Genomic DNA, 10,989 nt, shown 5'->3' with positions numbered 1-10,989 from the left:
TTTAAAGTCATTCCTAACATAACCTATAAAGAAGATCCTTCTGGCACATTGTCAATGATCCCACCAAATGTTATTATGATGCAAGATGTTAGAAAGTGTTACAATTGCAAGATAGGACATATAGGAGACGTGGAGATTAGAGGTGCATCTAACAGATTGTGTGAGAATGGTGTTCTAAAGGAGGAATACAAAATTATTGAGAAGAAGGGTTTAACACAAGCCCTAGATTTTTTGAATGTGTTTAAAATTGAGTGGATTAGAATTATTTTAAGGAGAATTCATGAAAATTCTTTATGGCTAGAAGGAGGATCTATTAAGATCACCAAAAGAATAATTCATAGGGTAACTAGTTATCCAACCCTAGATTGGCCAAAGACACTCAGAAGTGAATCCAAGGAAGTGATAGAGAAGAACACTGGAGCAATTTGGAATAAAAGAGGTATGACTATAGATACCATTACTGATCCACTACTAAACTTTTTTGTAAGGATAATCTCTCATAAATTCTATCAATCTAGTAGATTGAATAGTGTACCCTGCATAGCTATAGATGTTGGCTACGAGATTGTGAAGAAAGATCATACATATGATCTAGCTGAGCTAAAACTATAACAACTAATGGAAAATCTTGGAGCTATTAGGAAGACCAAGAGTGCACAATGTAAATTTGGTTCAATACTAGTTTGTATATTCTTTTATGTACTGAATACATTTCCCTCTTTTGTTACTATAGGATGGAATAACAATAAGTCAATTATAGTGCAGATAAATGAGTTCATTGAATAGATGGGAGAAAATTTTGAGACCTTAATGACAAGCTATTTTGAAGATTTTAAGAAATCAATGAAAGAAAGAATGAGGATACTAGTTTCTTTGGTTGAACAAAATTATAATGATATATGTTTTCTTGTTGATGTTGATTACACCTTTGTACAAGATTCCACACCAAGGGTAAGATGGTTAAGGCCACTTGGGTATGAAATCAATGTTGATGAAGCATTAGCAGCCATCATTGCACTCCTAGCAGAGGAAGTAGATAAAAGTGAAAAGATATTTGGCAACTATGAGATGGTAAAGTCAAAGATTACCATGGAATTGAAAACTACCTCCACATTCAAGAAGAAGGATAAATTGGTCAAGAAGATAAAAGCCAAATTTGGAGAAGGGGCAAAGAAGGAAGAAGAAGAAGAGAAGGATGAAGAGGAAGAACAAGAACAAGCACAAGAACCTCTTACATTGACTCAAAGCATGGGAGAGGATAAGGAAGAGGAGAAAACTAAAGGTTCCAAGGGAGAAGAAGCTAAGGAAGCACCTACTCTTGTTGAGCCAAAGAAGAGGAAGGCTAAAGCACAGTCAGTGGCAAAGGCAAAGAAAATTGTCAAACCTAGCCTAGCCAAGCCTACAGCTCCTACTACTAGAGCAATCACATGAGCCACAACACAAAAGGCCAAGGAAAAGTCCAAGCAAATAGAGAAAGGTATCCAAGAGTAGAAAAGACAAAGAAGAAAATATGTTGCATAGCCAGATTTAGATGAAGAAAGGACAAAATCTGATGAAAATAATCAATTTAAAGTGGTAAGTCATAATCCACTATCTGATCTTGAAAACTTATGTGAAAATATTAAAAGCAATGTAGATTTATCTGGTTTGAAACATATTGATTTTGATAAACTTGAGAAAGTAGAGAAAAGTCAAGTGGAAGAGGCATTATATGCCATGATGTCTTTGATAAACTTGAGAAAGTAGAGAAAAGTCAAGTGGAAGAGGCATTATATGCCATGATGTCTAACTTTAAGAACACTCCACTAGAATTTTCCAACACAATACCAAAAAATTTATATGATATTGTTGAGAAAAAGTGGCATTACTATTTGAATTTGGAGAAAAAAATCAGAGAAACCACATTAGCTCAAGTGATGCCAAAGCTAACAAAGGGACAGATTGCTAAGGTTTTCAAGAGATGTGCAGTTAGGTTTACACCTAAGTATAGATCCTTCGACATTCTTCAAAATAATATTGAAGATGTGGTCAAGAAATCAACCTAGATATGGAAACTTATCTATGGGTTGACCAATGTGAAACAAGGAGAAGCCAACCCTTCAGAGGGTAAAGATGATGAAAAGGATGATGAAAATGATGATGAAAAAGAAAAAGATGATAAGAAAGATGATACAGTTGGGGAAGAAAAAGAAAAGAAAGATAATGACAAGGCAACAACTGAGCAGTAGCAAGATGAACAAAGTGTGCAGGACACACAAATGTTGAGTGTTAGTCCCCCTCATGACACAAGTGTAACAACTGAGACAATAACTATTAAGGATGTTTCTGACACATCAATCTACTTACATTAGAAGATCTAAAGAAGATTCTAGATCAATCTACACTCCAAGAAAAACTCTGTGAAAATCCAGTTTTGGTCAGTGTAGAAGAATTGCAAAAGGCAGTAAGTGAGGTCACAAGGGAAAAGGTGAAAACACAAGAACCACCTTCTGTCATCCCTTTAGTTACCATTGTACAACCTTTGGTTCAAACAATAGTAGATACATCCACTAAGGTTGACACAAGTGTTAAAGAAGATGCTATTGAGAAGCAGACAGAAGTGAAAGATAAAACAAGATAGATAGAGTCATTTATACCTAAAGAACAAGAACAAGGTTCTATTCAAGTCATAATAATAGGTTAGGACAAGCCTGAAGAGCATGAGAAAACACCTAAGGTGAAGGAACCAGAAGCCATCCAAGCATTGGTAACTCTACCAACATTTGGTAGTCCTTCTACACATGTTCTTTAGAAGCTAGGCACATAAGCCATTCCATTACAAATCTTAGTGCCAAGCCCTAGCTCATTAAAGGTTGATAAGGTAATTCACTATGGAGACATAAGCCTTGATGAAGAAATTGTGATTCCCAAATTTGACTATGTCACTATGACACTAGAGCAAATAGACATATTACAACAAGCCTTAGAGAAGAAAGAGCGTCAAGAAATGCTCAGGAGATAACATAGGCAAAAATAAGCACTCCAAGACATTAAAGACATCTTTTTAGATGCATTCAACTTGCCAACTCCTAAAGAGACCAAGCCACTAATAGAATAGCTGACTAAAATTGTGGAAAAGGTCAATAATGAAGACCTTGATACTACTGCAAAAAAATTTAAATGGTCTAAGAGAAATTTTCAAGGAAAGGTAAATAAGAAGATATCTAGTGAAATAGCACTAACTCTAGTTGCATTGGTAATTAAGGTTAAAGAGGTAAAGAAGGTACTTGAGAATATATTCTCATTGTACACAAAGCTATGTGATCCTACACTCTTTACTCAAGAGACCAGGAGTCATATTTTGAGTCTGGAGAGAAATCTCAACATATCAAGTACTAAACTACCTCAAAACCTAGCTCAAGGTGAGAAGCATTTTAGAACATTGCTTCAAACACAAAGTCAATTAACTATACTAACAATAGATGAGGCTAGCATAAGAGCCAAATTGATATGTATACAAGAATCCCTTACCCCACACATGGAAATATTGCACAAGGAACTAGGTTATGTTGAGACTCTACTAAAGAAAGACCCTAATCTTTCTACCTTAGATGGCCTAGTGCACCTTGTTGTCGAGCTTGCAATCTAGATCAAGTCATTAGATGTTGCATGTGAAATTTGGGATGCAACCCTCAAAATCATAATGGAAGTCCATAAATCTTTTTTGGAAAAACACACTATAAGGGTCCATTTGGTTCATGGAATTTAAAAAACTTGGATTTCTACAAACCTTGGTTTACCCAAATCAAGGTTTTGTATATCTTCATTCTGATTTTTGGGATTTTACTGAAATTATTTGTTTCACTCAGAAGATGCGTGTGAAGACACATTTTTATGCATAAGCTTGGAGTTGAAGGAAATTTTCAAAAAGTAGTCCAATCTATTGTTTTTACACTCCTTAAAAAAGAAAAGCAAGTTTTGACTTTCAATTCCTACTTTTAGTAGAAAGTTGGAAAACCTAGTTTTGAGGCAAAATTGGAAGTCTCATATGCTAATTCCATTTTGCAAATTTTGAAACAAATGCACAAATTCTCAAATTCAAGTTTTGAAAAAGCCAATTCCTATCATCTTCTAGCAACCAAACAGACCCTAAGTGTATAACCCATTTGACATATATTCTTTTAGATCTATAGAATGCCCTCCCTCCAAGAATATTTGTTGTTTTATATTTCCTTTTGGCTTCTTTGGACATCTAGATATACGTTCATGTTGATTGTTTCCTTGATTTCTACTTAAATATGTGTCATTATTATGCACTTGCTTTATTCTTTTTGGAGAGGGAGATATGATATAAGGGGGAGAGATATATTGGGGAGATATAATGCAGAGAGATACCATGGGGGAGATATAAGACAGAGGGAGAATAAAAGAAAGGAAGAGATATAATATGAGAAACATATTTGGGGGAGTATGAACAAAGGGGGAGCAAAATAGCATAGATACATTTTTGAGAAATACAAGATATACATTTTTGACATTCATTTTTTAGGAAAGCAATAAACAGATATAGATATCAATTATGATAGAGCATATCAGATGGAAGAGTATCAAATACAATGCATTGAAGTCAAAGGGAGCACAAATTTTGGATACAAAATAGACACATTAACTCAGAGGGAGTTATCAATTTTGAGGTATATAGGTTATTGAAAAATTTTGAAAATTTTGAAGTTTTTTATACAAGCCAAGTCATGGATATGTTATGCTAGAGAAGATTAAGATTGATCATGTATATTTAAGTTTTTTTGACACTCATGTCAAAGGGGGAGATTATTGATCTTGGATTGGTTTTGACAAGTGAGTGTCAACACACTTAAGCCATTTATTTAGTTCATGCCAAACTAGTAATACATGCTGAGTACAACATGTAAATATTAGACCATGCTAAGTGTTGGCGCTCAAAATTGCAACCCTAATTTTGAGCACTATTGAGAAATTAAGCCCTATAAAAGCTTTCTGATGCTTATGTACCCAGTTGTACCTCTAAAGCCCCTAAGGTGTTTAATGTTTCTAACACCCTCGATTTAGCCCTCCCACATGTTCCATGATCCAATATACTATCAGAACTGGGAAGAGCTGAATTTTCCATTTCTGGAGTTAGATTATGCACAGGTGCTCACTAGTTTGAGCTATAAGCCATTTTTTATCCCTAGAGTTTTCTCAGCGGAATGAGCAGATTTGATCATGGAGCGTCAGAGTTGGTTGCAAGATAGTGTTGAGGATCTTTTGAAGCTTGAAAATGAAGAAAATAAATTCTTAAATGTTTTATTGGTTTCTTGAAGTCATATTAAACTGATTTTTACTTTTACCTGGTGACTCATTTTAACATCAAAAATCAGTTGCGTTCTCATCACCAAATATTTGATTTTCTTTATGCTTATAAGAGCCAGAATCATGGGATTTGATTTTCAGTTAGAAGGAGAAGTTAGAAAGAGGTTTTTGATCTTCTTACGAGGGAATTCTGAAGGGACACATGTCAGTTGCATATCAAATTCGAGAATTGCTTCCTCTCTATTTATGGTTTCTTCTTCTTTTTTGTAAGGGTTGGAATTTTGGAAAGTTTCTCTGAATGGAAACACTTAGCAAAATTGGCCCTGGAATTAATGAATTCTAGATGGAAGATCTGGGATGTGCTGGTTCCAAACCATGAAGCCTTGCTTTGGCTGTGATACCCCCTTCCCATCCCATCAGTTTCTCATTCCCGCCATTTTCTCTCTTGCATGACAGCATATGTTATTATACAGTCTGGTTTATTAGGTGATTTGTGAGTTAATTTCATGCATTTTCATGTATTATTTCAAGGAAATAAATACAAAGAACAGCAAGGGTTTAGTTTTAGTTTAAATCTTGTCTCCATTCTCAATTGATTTGTGATGTTTTATGATCTTTGAACAAAGAGCCTAGGTCATTTTTGCAATCCCTTAAGGTTGTATGTTGTTTCATTGTTGTTGATGATTCAAGGAATTGTGTAAATGCTTCAAAGATTCAATAGGATTGTAGGTTTATTGAGAAGGATATCAGGTAAGAATGAGATTTGAAATGAACATTGATGTCTATTTGCAAGGTTAATGGATAGATCACATATCTAAATATATGAATAAGTATCAGATATTGAAATGCATGAGGGAGATTCATGAATTTTCCCAATGGATAAGGCACTAATCAGATACTAGGTCATTAAGTTGTTTTCCATGCATGGTTTTCATCTGCTTTCCCCCACCCACATAAAATCAAAATCAAAATCATCTTCACATTTTATGTTAAAGGACCTAATTGTTTAACCCTCACTCAACTTGTGAATATTCTAGATCTGCATTTAGCTATTGCATATATGTGTCATTTCATGAGTTACTAGGAGATATAAGGGGTTTTTATCTACATTAAATAGATTCAGGGATATGTTTTGCACTAATATGATATCATTTGAATCTAAGGTCCACCCGCCTAGGTCTTGCAGAGCCTGAAGAAGAAGAAGGGTCATCCCTTATAGTTGGCCCATTGTCAGAAATGGTATGTTGAAAATGGGAGTTAGCTGCCCCTAGATGTGTCATATTCTCAGTGGGATAATTGAAAACCCTCCAGTATTTTCAAACACCAACACTAAGTTGCAATGAGTGTCAACTCACTCAAGTGTCGAGCATCAGAGACTTCATATGTCGAGTGAAATAGTTTTGACATATTTGTTTGTAATGACACAAACAACTATGTAAACCATTTTTAAGCTGACTTAAGGATAGATTACGATCTTTTAGAGATAAGGACGAATCTATATTTGGATTCCCTATGCAATTACATGAAACCAATCAAAAAATGGGAAGGTTTAAGCAGCAAAATGGATAAATTTCAGCCATAGATTCATACCTAACCCTAAGCCACCTAAGTCTTCTTAAGGAGGATGAAGCCCTAAAACTCTTAACAGTGTATGATGGGTGAATGATTGAATTGGAAGAGTTAACAAGATAGTTTTTAGAGCATTCAAGGTGACTTAGAAGTAAGAGTAAATTGCAAAATCAGTTAGAGAAGAACAAAGGATAGAGAAGGATTTAGCATTGTTACATCAGATCGTGAAGGATCAAAAGGATATTGTGTAGAGGTGATATGCTATCAGGAAAGCAAGTGCCATTCATAGGATCTATGTTGAACAGTGATTTCAGTTAAATCTCTTAACAGAGTAATCCTAATAGGCTATATGAAATCCTTTAACAGGGTGCTTACTTAATTGTAAGTTGAAGTCCTCTAACCAGGCACACTTCTAATAGGGTGTTAAAATTTTCTAACAAGGTGAGACCTAACAGTCTTTCTAAGCCTTTAATAGGGCAAGCCTTTCAAAGTTCATACCATGATTCATGGTCAAATCATTGTAACCTTAATTGGATACACTTTATTTTTGTAGTAGTGAAGATTTGTGGGTGTCATTCCCACCCCAGTTTTACCTTCTCACTTGGAGGGTTTCTGCGTGATCATATCTGGTGTTATGTGTGTGATTGATTACATGTTTACATGATTTACATGCATATGCTCTACATGTTATTTCAGTTTACACATTGAATACATATGGTGAATGTATGGTGAAAGTTTTATGGGTCCAAGTTTAAACTACTGATTCACACCCACCCACCCCCCCCCCAAGAAGTTTACTCTTCACACTTGTAATTCCAATAAATAACTTAAGGAAGATTATTTTTCCTTCCACAAGAATCTCTAATCACATAAATAAGGGACTAGAATAATCAATTTAACACATATGAATAGCTTATAAGTTTTAAGACCTCCATCTTTGCAAGATATTTGTGGAGATATATATTTAGTTCTAGTCTACCACTAAAAATCAGATTTTTCTACTCTAGTGCTTGTTGATGGAGATAAATGGATTGTGCTTGCCAAATTTAATGCAAACAAGTTTACTAGGATTGCATCAAAATATGAAGTGAGGTATGTAGTATTTGGTACTTTCCTAATCTATATAGATGATGAATTTTATTATCACATTCTCATTACAAATTTTTATGCTAAGAAAAATGATTATTAAACAAATATTAATGATTTTGGATATTTATTTTTATGATTTCAAATGTACAAACCATTTATCCCAACATCTTTATTTGCAAATCTAGTTTCTTCAAATTTGATTTAATAATTTTGGCTTCTTCCTTAAGAATGACCCAAGTCCCAAAGTATGATAATCATCTTGCCAAACCCATATGATATCTTTGAGATCAAGTTTAAGGTGTTGATTACATAATTTTTCATTTTATATTGTATCCCCATTAGATTTTCTCAACTCCACTACAAAGGATGAAGGTGTTACCTCAAAAATATTTGCAAAAGATACCAAGTTACCTTTTCTTCCATTCTTATTTCCTTGCATCTTGATTATGCAATCTATTTTCTTCATATTGAAGTTCAAAAGTTTAGCTACTTCCTCAAGGTTTGTGCATGTACTATAAAATGATTGAATAGATGTAAAGCACTTCTCACTTTTTGCTATGTTTTTCTGTTCAAGTAGGTGTAATAGATGAAGCCATGAGAAAAATAAATGACATCAAATCCATTTTAATCTTGATAACCTGTTTACATGGGTGTTATAAGGGGATGAATTATGACTCATCTTGAAGCTTTCTATGTCAAAAATTCTGCTAACAAGGTCATATCCTCTATCTCAAAATGTAAAGGCTTACATTGTGTTTTGAATAATGGAACTTCCATTAACTAAAGAATAATGATTTAGGTTTTAGGATGTGGATCAAATAACGTGTCCATTATCCTTCTAATGTAGTATATATAAAAACTAAGATAGACATTTAATTTGTCAATTATATATCTTATTGTACATGACCATCAAATTGGGATCTTGAAAAGTTAGACAACTAGCCATCAAACCAAACAAAATAGCCCCTCTTGACCATACATCTACCTTGGCACCATCATAGCCTTTTCTTGTAATCATCTATTGTGAAACATATGTAGGAGTAACAAAAGTTGTATGTAGTAGACCATCATGCTTGATTTTTTGAGTCATTGAACTTAATCCAAAGTCTTAAGACATTCAGATTGGTGCTCTGATCTAGACTCAACTTTTGTAGTTTCAAATCTCTATAATAAACTACCATGCTATCACAAAAGTCCACTACATTGATAACTTGTTGGAAGTATTTACTTGGTACATCCTCCTTTATCTTTCCTTTGGAAAATTTGTTGAAGAGTTCTCCTAAAATACATTCCATATTAAAATAGATTTTGGTATTTCATTCCATGACTTAAAATAGTTTTAAATGTTGGGATGCTTGACTAGTCTAATCATAGTTGTACAATGTTGGAATGCTTAACTAGTCTAATCTTGATGTATGACTTTTAATTTTTTTGTAAGTACATTTAAAAGATTTGTTTACATGACTAGTAGATGATAAAATGAAGTATTAAAATGAATAGTGATAATGTTGTTATCATTTTCATGATTCATGAAAGACTGTAAGCAGCAGTGGAGAAGGATGACCAAATAATGAGTGAACCAATGTTTTTCCTAGTTACAAAATGAAGTGACAGTGTAAACAAAATTGAAAATGGTGATAAGTCATTGTTATAGGATAACTGTATCACATGAAGTTCAAAGCTAAATGAGAAAATGATTTCAAATAAGGGCATGTAAGTGATTCAAATGAATCCTTGTTACATTGAGAGAAGTCAAAAAATAATGGAAAAGATGTTGTTTTCAATACATTAAAAAAAATGAATGCATATGATAAAACACAAACTAATTTCTCAGAATCTAACAAGAATTTACCTGTCATAACTGATACCATTGCTTATTTCTCTTGAACTAATGGAATAAATAATTTCACATTGCATAATATGTCGCTTGGTTTATGACTTATCCTTGGTGAAATATAGCTTGTTAAGTTGCTACCAGTTCTTACATTCGGTGTTTTTGAATCCTTCTTTCTAACTAATGAACCATATCTATTTTGCAACTCACTTAGATTTTCCTTTAGAGAAGCCTTCCCTCCAAGATTTATAGAATTGAATTTGGGGCTTGCCAAAGATTTATTTTTTAATAGATTTGGTCTTTTTTTGTAGAGCTGGTGACAATCCTTTTAAAGAAACTTCTATCTAGAGGAGTAGCTATGGGTGAACTATGTTTTGTTGAGCCTGTCAGAATATTCTTAGTACTGAGAAAAATTTTCTTAGTCAATGAGCTAAATCCTTTTTTATTTGTATTGATTTCATTATGATAATTCATATTCTCCTCCTTAATTAGGATTTCCTCCTCAATAGGAAAACATCCAGTATGCTTTTGAACTTAGTTTGCAAACAAGTTGGAGTCTATGTCCAAGGAATTTGTGACAATTCTATCAAATAATATTCTACCTACAGAGGTCAATGAATCTAAATAATTAATCTCTGATGGATATCCCTTCCCCCAAAATTTGATGTAGTTTTTTAAGTGATCACTAGAGTTTGAGGAAAGAGAAGCCCGTCGTGCATTTGATGGTGTGTAATTTCTACACTTCAACATTTGATTTATTGGAGTGAATAAGCAAATAGAATTTTAAAATTTTGTAGCTTCCATTTCCCTATTCACAAGGTTATCCGTTTCTTAGCACTCTATAGGCTTTCCTACTATTGTGTAAGTCTTCCCCATTTTGAATCCCTATGATATTTCTATTTCATGTAGGGACCCTAATCTTGTGCTTCGAAAAGGATTTTCATGACTAGTTCAGTCAACAACATTTTTTATTGAGGAAAACCTATGGTAAGACTCCATCATTTTCAACTTCATAGAGACAATCTACTCCTAAACTAGACTGTAGTCCAAATTGATTGGAAGGCTTCTTATTAACTGTGACTAACTCACTTAAACCATGTTGACCTAGTTTTGTAACCACATTTATTTTCATTGAAGGTGTCCTTTCAATGTCACATTTGTTCATGCCACCTAGCCCCTTCTAGAAA

General features: G+C 33.7%; 1 pseudogene; it reads right to left on the bottom strand.

Moving 5' to 3' along the window:
- Positions 1–8,848: 8,848 nt before the first annotated feature.
- Positions 8,849–9,340, bottom strand: LOC149539567 (CBL-interacting serine/threonine-protein kinase 6-like; annotated as a pseudogene).
- Between the last annotated feature and the right edge of the window lie 1,649 nt (positions 9,341–10,989).

This window comes from Cupressus sempervirens, chromosome 9 (genome assembly GCF_028749045.1).
Source record: "Cupressus sempervirens isolate cs-2001-9-10 chromosome 9, ASM2874904v1, whole genome shotgun sequence".
Taxonomy (NCBI): domain Eukaryota; kingdom Viridiplantae; phylum Streptophyta; class Pinopsida; order Cupressales; family Cupressaceae; genus Cupressus; species Cupressus sempervirens.
Note: the sequence above shows the minus strand (reverse complement) of the source record. Positions and strands in the feature narration are given on the sequence as shown.